We start from the raw sequence: 11,606 nt of genomic DNA, 5'->3' as shown, positions 1-11,606 counted from the left end.
TGGAGTTAATAATTATGACCCTAAGTGCTTAGGGGATCATCTAGTGGTCTAGCCATGATCTGTGTTTCCAGTGTGATGATTCTGGCCGTCATTATCGAAAGCATCCCGTGATGCCATTTAGTTAGTAGGCATTCTATTCCTGGGTTCTTGAACCCGAGATTCACTCTACTTACTTCATGTTGATAGTGTTTGCTAGTTCCTTTAGGATATTAGTAATTTTTCGATAGTCCTCGAGGTCCGTGGTATTTCCTTCTTCCAAATACCATGAACCATTCTTGGCAGGAGTTCTTTTGAACCAAAAGATCACAACCAGAGTGCTCTTGATGAGTTCTCCATTCCACATTGTGAATCTGCATGTCCTTCCTTTTCAGCATGGGTTATCCGGAAGAAATATGCTGAATTTGTTCGGCATACTAATCCATGTATCTACAACTCAGAAAATTGTATGTTCCATTGAGTTGTCCCTCTTTAGTTGTATTACAGTCTTCATCTATCCATTGATAGTCCAGAGTATGCGTGCATTCGTTTATTGATGCTTATTATTCTTGTGGTCCGTCGAGCCATTCTATTCTGGAATGACTAGGAGAAACAAACTCCAGTACCTCATCCATATCCAGGATCGGGTCAAAGAAGTTGTGCTCCGCAGATCAAATTGTTAATCCAGCTTTTGTTCTGCTCTACCTTGGAGTATTACCATCTTTATATCGGGATTGTTATAGGAATTGCACACCATCCTATGAACTCTTGGTACAGTGATACTTCTTGCCATCATTGCTCATTCCTCGGTTCCTGTGTTATTGTAACCGGAATGCCGACAAGTGAATCGTGGTGTGTGAAATCAATACTCCTAGCAACCTTGTTGCTTGGTAGTTAAAGGACAATAATTTCATTCTTAGCGTGTTGGTTCTTGAATCATCATTCTAAGACTATTCGTGCTAGCTAGTCTTTATTTTTGGTGCACTCCTCGATCATTAAGTTAGGTTTATTTCAATCCCTCGCTTCTTTGATCATATCATCTTGCCCTGAAAAGCAAGGTCTTTCTCGAGCTTAATAACATATTGGTGGTTCGTAATTTTCCGAATATCTTCTCGGAAGTATTACCAGGCTGTCACCTGACTGTTATGTTGAGCTCGTGATCAAGTTGGTTCCTTGTAAACCACCCCTTCTCCAAGAGTCTGTGTTGGGTACCCCTGAGCGCTTTGGTCAAGCTAAACAACAACTTGGAGAGTTGGAAGATGGAAGCTTGTCCGACTTAGTTCATTTTAAGGGATGTCTTGTATGTGTGTTGAAGAAAGATGGTATCCTCATCAATTGATCCTTGAGACCAGTTGTTGGAGCTATTGTCTTGCCAAAACTTTGATTTGAGTATGGGCTATTCTCAAATCAAATCAGAACCAACGATGTTCGTAATGTTGTCTTACTCGTGGATTTTCCCTCGAGCATACACCATTATGTCTTTTGGGTCTGACCAATACTATCACCTTGTTCACATAGTTATGGAATTCCATCTCCATGGAAACCTAGATGAATTGTTGTTGAGCCCATTGACAACATCCTTATCTCCTCCATGATTTTGCTGAACATTAAGCTAGTACTGGAAACTTTTGTAAGCATTATCTTCGTGTTTCGTTCATGAAGAATATGCTTGGATAAAAGAAGTGATTTCCTCTGATTCACGTGCATTGGTGCAAGCTGTCGCCGTGAGTTCGAGAAAGATTGTTTTTGTTTTCTTTGGAATCATCCCAAGTCAGTCATGCATGTGCGAAGTATTCTATGGTCTGATAGACTGATCATCTTCATTCTATATGTACCCCTAGTACACCAAGCCACTGATTGATTTGTTCAAGGAGAAGAAGCTCCTTCTTAAGAGTATACCTTACGTAAGGACTTTGATATCCTCGATGATGGTTCCCCACCGGAACTCGGTAGTGTTTTATTGTAAGACTACCATGTGATCATGTTTGTCTGGGACAACATGTTCACATGTGTGTAGCAAAACCAGCTCATGTTTTGGAGCTTGCTATCGTAGTTCACTCCCCGAGAATCTCGCAACGTCATCTCGTCGATTTGTGTTGCAAACTTTTCATTTTTCTTCCTAGACTCGATGAGTCTGGAATATCCTGACACCAACCAGATCTGAATCTCAGGCAGTTATGATGGTTGGAACATTTCCCGAGAACTATAATATTGGTCCCTCGATAACCGGTAAGGTGGATGTCGTGGCCAACACACCTAGCCGGAAGACCTATTATTGTAGTATCTTGATAGAAGAAGTTGGCCACCTCCCCATAAGGATTTCGTAGGATCTACTCCCTAGTTGTTCCTTAGGGATTTTTGTGTTCCGAAGTCCGACCTTTTACTTGATGTTCTAGATATCAAACCATATCTATGAATGGGATACACTAGCACATCAAGGAGAACATTAGAAGCGGAGTGCTAAATATCTCTCGGTCGATCATCCAGATTTTATTTCCTTGGCCCCGCCAAGGGTGAAATCTGAGAAAGTGTTATCTTCCTTTGCATCTGCATCATCCATCATCATTCATCATGGTAGCAAGTTGTGTTGCCAGGATCCTTGACACGGATATTGGTAAAATCTTGATGATTATGGAAATGCTCAAGTTCTTGAGAGCACACGCAAGTGCTAGGTTTGATCGTCGGCATTAACTGTATAGTGCTCTCAGTTTCCTCGGCAATGCTATGACCTTTTCAAACAGTGAATTCACTCTCTATTGTTGGGTTCTTCCCCAGTTACCAGAATCATTCCCAGCATTTGCATTTTGTTCCTAGCTTGCACCGCCAATGTGCCATTCTACCATGGGTCTCTTCCATTTCCGGTGGTAAGCAAATTCATCCATTACGTTGTCTTCAACAAGGTAATCCACATCATCCAAGTCCGAGTATGCCATTCTACCGACCGCCTCCAAACGATCGCTCGAGAATTGCCTTAGGCTGGTTTAAAGAGTTTCAATGATCTCTGAATCAAAGGTAATTCTTTTTGCCACTTAAGGGGATATATCTACGAGTCACCATCCTTAAGATGCCTCGTTGTGGTATCATGGCAACTCAACTCCTCGTTGCGCTGACAACCGATTACCACCTTCTTAAGCGTGAAATTGTTGTCTACCTAGTGAACCTTCGTCATCTGCTTCACTCCATTCCTATGGATGTGTGCTTCGTGTCTCAGCTCGAGAGATGTTGCTATGTTTCCTTTCGTGAGTTGATCCCGAGTTGTCCGATCTTTGAGAAGATCGATTCCGTAGAGTTTCCTTCTGTCATCGTCATGTTGGATGGAGATTTCAAAGGCAAGACATCAAGTTCAATTTGAGCCGGACAACCAACAACCTCGAGAAGGCAGTTGGATCATGAAGTTTGTGTTACTTAGTGTCCCCTTTGTCTTCTTACCTCGCGTCTTGAATCTCGGGACGAGATTCTTGTTTAGTGGGGGTGAGTTGTCACATCCCTAGTTCTGGCCTGACCTATGCTTGCTTCCATGTGTGCATCATGTTTAAATTCAAATGAAATTTGAATTGAGGAATTTTCAAAAAGCCTCAGGAAACCTCTAAAAATAACCAACATTGAAATCTTCTCAAATGAGTCCAAGAAAATGTTCCTGTTATTCCATAAAAATATTGGTAAGAGGTAAAATTCAAACCAATATTTTTGGAGTCACAGAGATATTTATTTTGGCCATTTGAATTAATCCAATAACTATTTGCTTTGGATTTATATTTAATATATATTAAATATGACTCCAATAATTCTGGAAGTTTGTGAGTGGCTTTGTATATATTTTAGCAAGCCACATAAAAACCTACAGAATTTATTAAAATGATTTAGTTGCTAAACGAAATCAAAACAGAGGAAGAAAAAATAGAAAACAATAAGTAAAAAGAAGGAGAGAGAGAAACCTACCCGGCCCAGCTCCTCCAGCCACTTACCTGGCGCCACCAACCGGCCCAGCACGGCCCAGCCCACCGCCGCTTCCCCCCCTGTCGTCTTCCTCCCTCGCCAGAAGGACAGAGGCGTGTCGCCCGCGCGCACGCTCGCCCCTGGCCACCTCCTGCTTCCTCCCCGGCCCCTTCTAGCGACGCCGGAGACAGCCACGCGCCCCCCAGGCCTCTCACTCTCTCCCCGAGCTCCTCTCCTCCTCTGGCTCTCTCGCACGCAGCCACCGAACACACCCGCCACCGCCGACGAGCACCACCGCGGCCACCGTCCACCCCGTGCCTCTCCGATGAGTCCAGCGGAACCGCCATCGCCTTCTGCGTCCTCCACACCAACCCATTCGACCACAGGAGCCCTGTAGCGTCTTCCCAGAGCTCGTCCCCAACCTTCGGCCGCCGGCGAACTTTCGAGGATTCGCGAGCTCCAGCCCCTCCCCGGCCTCGCCGTTGCCTCTACCGGATCCGTTGTGAGCTCCTCTTCCATTCCCCCTCCTCCCCGCGCTCGTTCCCGCACTCTAGCCGCCCTTTTCACCGGAGCCGATTGCTCCTCGCCGTCGGCCATGGCGCTGCCGTGGCCAGGGCCACCCCAGCTTGCGCCCGAGCATGTTACCAAGTTCGCCGCCCTCCCAGGAGCCCGCAGAGCCCTTCCGTTTCCCCTCTAGTGCACCGCAGCGCCGTGTTCGACCTCGGCCGAACTCCGGCGGCCACCTAGGTCGTCGCCGGCGCCGATTCCGGCCGCCCCGACCCCAACCGACTCCACCAGAAGCTGCGGCATGTTCCCAGCTATCCATAGCCACCCTCCGCGGCTCGTTTGGTTGCCGAAACGGCCAAACTCACTTCCGCCGCCGCGTCGGGCTCGCCGGCGGCTAAACGCCCGTGTAGCCGACGTTGACCTTGACCACGGGTGGGCCCTGGTTGACTCTCCTGAGTCAATGACAGGTGGGGCCCAGCCCTGTTAACTATTTAGGATTAGTTTAAATTAATTTTAGTTTAACTAATTACACTGACACGCGGGACCCACTGTCAGGTTTGACCCGGACCGTGTCCCGTTGACCCGCTGATGTCACACTGACGTCAGGCTGACGCAGTAATTGATTTTCTGGATTTATTTTAATTCAGGAAATTTCAGAAAATACCCCCAAACTTCTAAAAATCATATAAAATCAACCGTAACTCCAAATGAGATAAATTTTATATGAAAAATTATCAGAAAAATTCAAGGAACCCATCTGTACCATTTTCATGCATGTTTGAACAATGTTTGTCCTCTGTTTTGGACAAAAAAATAAAGGGCATTTAAATAACCATATATGGAGTTGGAATTTGAATCATGTATTCAAACCAACTTCATTTAAATCATAGCTAGGTGCATTAGCCCAAAACACATTCATATTGCCATGTCATAGCATGCATCATATTGTGCATTGCATTGATCGTGTTTCTTCTGTGTTTGCCGGTGTTGTTCCCCCTCGATAGACGTTGTACCGATGATGTGATCGTTGACACTGATGAAGACTCAATGCTATCTTCAGAAGTGCCAGGCAAGCAAAACCCCCTTGTTCATTCCGATACAATCCCACTCTCTCGCTCCTGCTCTCTTTTACTGCATTAGGACAACAACGATTCATCTGTTACTTGCTGCGGTAGCTGAACCCCTTTACCCTCTGCATGACCTGTCATTGCCACAGTAAATAGATGAAACCCACTAGCATGAGTAGGAGTTGTTTGAGCCTTGTTGTGCCTACTCATTCATGCTTGTTTGTCATGCCTGCTACTGCTTAGAGTTGAGTGTGGTCTGATTCATCGGGAATGAATCAGAGGTGTGTGAGCATGTCCTACTGTGTGTGAGCTAAGTGTGTGAACACGATTTGGTAAAAGGTATCAGTGAGAGGCCATGTAGGAGTACATGGTGGGTTGTCTCATTGAAGCCGTCCTTAGGAACTGAGTTATGTGTTTGTGATCCATGATTCAGCTACTACCATACATTGGGCCCTGAAATATGACCCTGCTCGACTTCTTATTCACCCAAGTCCTCTGTCCAGGAGTTGCAAGTAGTTTCTGGTGTTTGTAGCTTACTGGAGGCCGTGGACAGCGCTGACCGTAGGGGTGGGCTGTGATGCGGTAGGTACGTGGCACGGTGTATCGGATACCCGTTAGGTATCTCGGGAACCCTGCACACATCGTTTGAGGCTGTGAGCGAAACTCCGGCCGGATCTCCTCATGGATGGAACCCGAATAGGCGATAAAGCTGGACTAGAGACTTGAGTGTTTAGGTAGGTCGTGGTCTACACCCACGTCGGCTTTCGCTTGAAGTCTGCCGAGCACATGTCTTGTGCAGACGCTAAGTGGTGGAAACATGTATGAAGAAGTACCCTGCAGGGTTAACATCATCTATTCGAATAGCCGTGTCCGCGGTAAAGGACTTCTGGGTTGCTTATGTCAGTTCATAGACAAGTGAAAGTGGATACCCTAAAATACGCAAGATAAGCGTGAGTGCTATGGATGGCGTTCTCGTAGGGAGACGGGAGCGGATCCATAGTGGTGTATTGATATGGTGAATATGTGGACTCGTGTGCGCCACCTCAAAAGAGTTACTTGCAGTCGTAGTTCAGGATAGCCACCGAGTCAAAGCTGGCTTGCTGCAGTTAAACCCCACCATCCCCTTTGTTGATAATGATGCATATGTAGATAGTTCTGATGTAAGTCTTGCTAGGTACATTTGTACTCACGTTTGCCTATTTTATGTTTTTGCAGAGAGACGTCAGTCTCGCTAGTAGTTCCACGTGGTCTTCGACGTTTAGCTTGTTACCTCAGCTACGATCTTGTGCCTCGGCAGGATTTGGTAGATAGTCAGGCTTCTCAGCCTTTTTCATTTATAGATGTCTGTACTCAGACATGATAGCTTCCGCTTGTGTTTTGACTTGTATGCTCTGAATGTTGGGTCATGAGACCTATGTTTGTAATATTCCGCTCCTCGGAGCCTAATGAACAAATACTTGAGTCGTAGAGTCATGTTGTGATGCCATGTTGTACTTGCACATATCGAGCATATTGTGTGTATGTTATTGAAATGCTTGGTATGTGTGGGATCTGACTATCTAGTTGTTTATCCTTAGTAGTCCCTCTTACCGGGAAATGTCTCCTAGTGTTTCCACCGAGCCAGGGTAGCTTGCTACTGCTCCGGAACACTTAGGCCGGCCGGCATGTGTCCTTCTTCATTCTTGTGTCTGTCCCTTCGGAGAAATGTCACGCGATGGATACCGGAGTCCTGTTAGCCCGCTACAGCCCGGTTCACCGGAGTCCTGTTAGCCCAGTGCTACAGCCTGGATTCACTCGCTGATGACCGACACGTTCGATGCTGGGTCATGGATGCCTGTCCCTGTAAGTTTGTGCCACTTTGGGTTTACGACTAGCCATGTCAGCCCGGGCTCCTTATCATATGGATGCTAGCGACACTATCATATACGTGTGCCAAAAGGCGCAAACGGTTCCGGGCAAAGGTAAGACGACACCCGTAGGAATACCGTGCGTGAGGCCGCAAAGTGATATGAGGTGTTACATGCTAGATCGATGTGGCATTGAGTCGGGGTCCTGACACTCACGGAACCCCTTCCATTCAAGGGGAGTGAAGCGAGGGGAACTTGCTGTGCTTGCTGGATATGGATCAAAGGAGAGAGCCATTGAAACAAGAAAAAAAGGATATGTGAGGCGGTACCAAATGACCGAGCACATGAGGGTATCTACAATGCAGGCGCTTGCGCCAGGGTTTGATTCCTGGTAGTTTCGCTTTAATCCTGTTCGATCCCAGGATTTAGGCTGGCATCGACGCCAAACCAGTCGTCGAGCGCTTCATTTCTTTTTTTCCACGCTAGCCCCTTTTTGCAGCAGCGAAAGCAATCTGGAGCGTTAAAAAAATCAGCAAATCCAATTGGAGCGCCCGTGGAAGGCTCCCTGCGTTGGAAACTCAGGCTCTTGTAGCGATGCTATGGGTTAAATATTAAAAAAAAACTCTTTAAGCGCCTCATTAAGCGTCTATGCATTGTAGATGCCCTCACACGCTTTTATCCAACGCATGGCAACTGACGTTACACGTCCCATACCACGCCGGCCAATTGAGCACAAGATGGACATACATGGCCGAACAAGCAACCCCTCACACACCCATCCGGGCACACAAGCATTCGAGTTGTCCTGTGCCCACATGCACAGGCGTACCCAACACACACGAGCATGCAAATCAAACATATGGCTGACACGAGCAGAGGATAACAGTGGAACGGGTACGTGAAACGCCGAGACACCACAACTCGAGTAGCGCACCATACCGGGAAAAACGACCCAACACACGCTGATGACATGGACCAGCGCACGCCACAATGCTCATACGGGCGATGAAAATCCCCGCAGGAAGGTGGCCTCGGTCGTGTCTGTGGCCCACGCGTCATTGTTCCCAGAAGAAAACAGGTCGGGTGCAGGCCGGCCGCAGAGATCGGATGGCGTGGAGAGTCAGCGAAGCATCCCAAGGAGCCGCGCCCGGAACGGACAGCGCAGAGTGCTAGGGAGGCATCGGCGAGAGCCGCGAGCGGAACGGACAGCCGGAGGGCACTCCTGCGCGGTGAACCCTCAGGCGGGTGCTCCAACATCATGATAAGAACAACGTGACACTAAGGCCCCGTTTGGAATCCCTCCGTGGAGCTGACTCCGTGGAGCTGTAGAGCTGGGTTTTAGCCGCTCCTTAAAAATTAGCTGGAGACTGGTCCGCTCCGGGAGCGCTGTCCAGGGAGCGGAGAGGAGCCGAACGCGGCCCAAGCATTCTTTTTTTTTTGTAAGAAAAAACTTCCAATATATTCATCAATGCGACACTAAGTATTCTTTTTTGTGAGGAAAACTTTCAATCTATTTATCAACACGACACTAAGTATTGAGACAACATGTTTTACCCTTGCAACCAAAGTTTTCATGCAACTCATCACTATTTAGTACTACCTTTGATTCCTACCAAAAAGTCTTATATTTTGAAGCAAAGGTAATAGCGTCTATATCAAACTCTATAAGGCTATTGAGGCAAACAGAGTGGTGATCTAAGGACGAAACGGTGGACATTTGGTCATAAATTTCATACAACGAGAGAGCTCAAAGAAACATGACCAATGCGGCAATGCCAAATAAAGAAAATATTTACCTAATGTCTGCTAAAATGACTCCACTTCTTCAAGAGAATAGAGAGTTTTTGAAAGAGCAAGACAACATTGAGATAAATAGGCCCGTAGAAACATGGGGAATAATTCAAAAACTTGACATAATGGGACTTCATCATGAAAACAACAATCTGCCAGAAGTCTGTCTGTGAAGAAAGTTTTGTTTTCCACTTGATTATATATGGCAAAGTTTTGCCTTTGAACCTCCTGTTCCAGTACGCGGAATGTGCACTTGAGAACATTGTGCCTTTATTTTCTCCTTTAGTTCCTCGAATGAGTCTGGTATATGGTGGTACTCATGAAACATGAGCCCCCTCGCCCACTCCATATGATTGCAATACGTGAGAAGATGATCAGCAATGGTGAAAGGTCGCACAGACGGGCGAGTCTCCTCCTTCATGTCGTGTATCCGGCACAGTGCCGCCAGGTCCTCGGACAACCCACTCGACAGAGAATGCATCACAGCGGGGCTGCTTGGCACAGAGAAATGAACCGAATTGCTATAGAGAGATGGCAAGCTCATGGTCGGGACACACAGGCATCTATCAGTGTTGAGAAACAAAGCCCGACTGCCAAGATTGCAGATGGGCAGCAGCTTCTGGCGCCAGATGTCCACCTCGAAGATCCTGAAGGCATACTTTGGACATGCCCTGTCATCGTTTCCATGCTGCAGCACGAGCATCATCCGCCCGACAACCTCCACGAGGTACTCGCGGCATATCGACGGGTCGGCTAGCGAATAGTAGGCCATGGAGATTTTGCGTGGAGGGTACACCATTACTATCTCCTCCCTCCACTTGGTGATCGCGAAGAGCAGGCCTTGGAAGGGCAAGAAGTTTTGAAGCTCCACCATGCCATGGTGAATGACCTCCCAGCTCAGTCGGCTTGGCTGTGTCCAGAGCACCATGGGTCTCCAAGGGAAACGGGCCACCACTGAAAAGGGGGCCGTAGGTGAAGAGCAGACGAAGGCGCTCATGCTGAACAGAGCTTCTCGATCCTTAATTGCATTGCGGAAGGCAGGGGCGAGGGGCGGGAGTTGGACTGTGGCGAGGGTGAAGGGGTGGACCACGCGGACGGCGGTGGTGCGCTTGTGCAGCAGGATGACGAGGCCGTCGGTGAAGCTGACGACCCTGTGGCACCGGAGGTCAGGGAGGCGGATGCGCAGGCGCCACACCGTGCGTGTGTTGAACAAGGTGATCTCGCCGTCACTGTCCAGGGGCGCCCCGTCTCCGTCGCAGAGCGCGATCCAGCCGTGCGGGCGGAGCTGTGGTTTTCTCAGGGCAAGGATGCCCAGGTCGGACGTGCTGGCGCGCCAGCCCGAGCAGACGGCGCGGAAGGTGAGGTAGTCCACGTCCTCGGCCAGCAACCGCCCGGAGACGAGGCCTACGATGTCGGTTGGGAGAGACGCCCAGCCGCTGGCCTCGTGCGCCGGTTCAGGGGCCCGCCGGCGCTTGCTGCCGGTGGGTGGGCGACCGGACGCACCTTTGCGCTTCCGCCCCGCCGTCGCAGTCCCGGACGGACACATTCCCGGAAGAAAAGTTTCTCCCACACCCGCACGGATCTTATCGATCAGGCGCAGGATGAACAACAAAACGGGACAAGAGGCTCCTTTTATACTCCTTTGGAAAAACAAAATTATAGGGTGTTTTAGGGAGATTTTTGTTTACGAATAAGGGAAAGATCATATACGTAAGGACGCCGATAACTGCCACGCGTGTGACATATTGGGTGGTAGTGCCGCACTCCTTGTGTGGCACGGAGTCGACCCCGTCCGCACGAACGCGTCCGGGTGCGCGCAGTCACAGCCCACACGTCCGGTGTGTGGCATAATCGCCCACACGTCCGGTCGAACGACTGCGCTGCCCGCACGAGCCAACACGCCCGTCGTCCGAGCCTCCTTTCGATCCCCAGTGCGACCTGCACCGTCGTCTCCTACCTCTCGATCCCCTACTTCCATCACCTTCCTTCTCTGGTTGCCATGGCAACCAGATCAGATCCCTAGCGCCCCTCACCACTAGCCAACACCCCCAACCCCGCCCTCCCAAGATGACGATCTAAAACAGGTGGATCTCCGATCTCTTTCTATTTCTCTGCCTTCTTCTGTCCAGAAATTTGAAATTGCAGATTGCCCATGAAGATGGCAACTAGATCCACGCTGTCTGGGCAAACGCACCACGGTTTTTGTGTGTATTCACATTTGCCCACCAGAATACGCCAGATCTGCCATATTCTGTACTAGAGTTGAGCTAAGCTTCTGGGTTGGCTTGATGCGAGCAGTTGGTTCTGAAGGATGCGCAGGAATCACTAAAAATAATGAGAGAAAGGAGGAATTTGGCATAGGGAGGGAGAAAAAATAATTTTCACTTGTATCTAACATTAGTTGCCACCATGTTATGTTGTTGCTTGCCATCCTATTTTACTGGCTGTTGCCACCGGTTCAAAATGATAGATGGCATCCAGA

At 48.5% G+C, this 11,606-nt stretch overlaps 1 pseudogene; it reads right to left on the bottom strand.

Moving 5' to 3' along the window:
• Positions 1-9,925: 9,925 nt before the first annotated feature.
• On the bottom strand, positions 9,926-10,749 carry LOC123115285 (uncharacterized; annotated as a pseudogene).
• Positions 10,750-11,606: the final 857 nt, after the last annotated feature.

The sequence above is a fragment of the Triticum aestivum genome, chromosome 1A (genome assembly GCF_018294505.1).
Source record: "Triticum aestivum cultivar Chinese Spring chromosome 1A, IWGSC CS RefSeq v2.1, whole genome shotgun sequence".
In the NCBI taxonomy this organism is placed as follows: domain Eukaryota; kingdom Viridiplantae; phylum Streptophyta; class Magnoliopsida; order Poales; family Poaceae; genus Triticum; species Triticum aestivum.
Note: the sequence above shows the minus strand (reverse complement) of the source record. Positions and strands in the feature narration are given on the sequence as shown.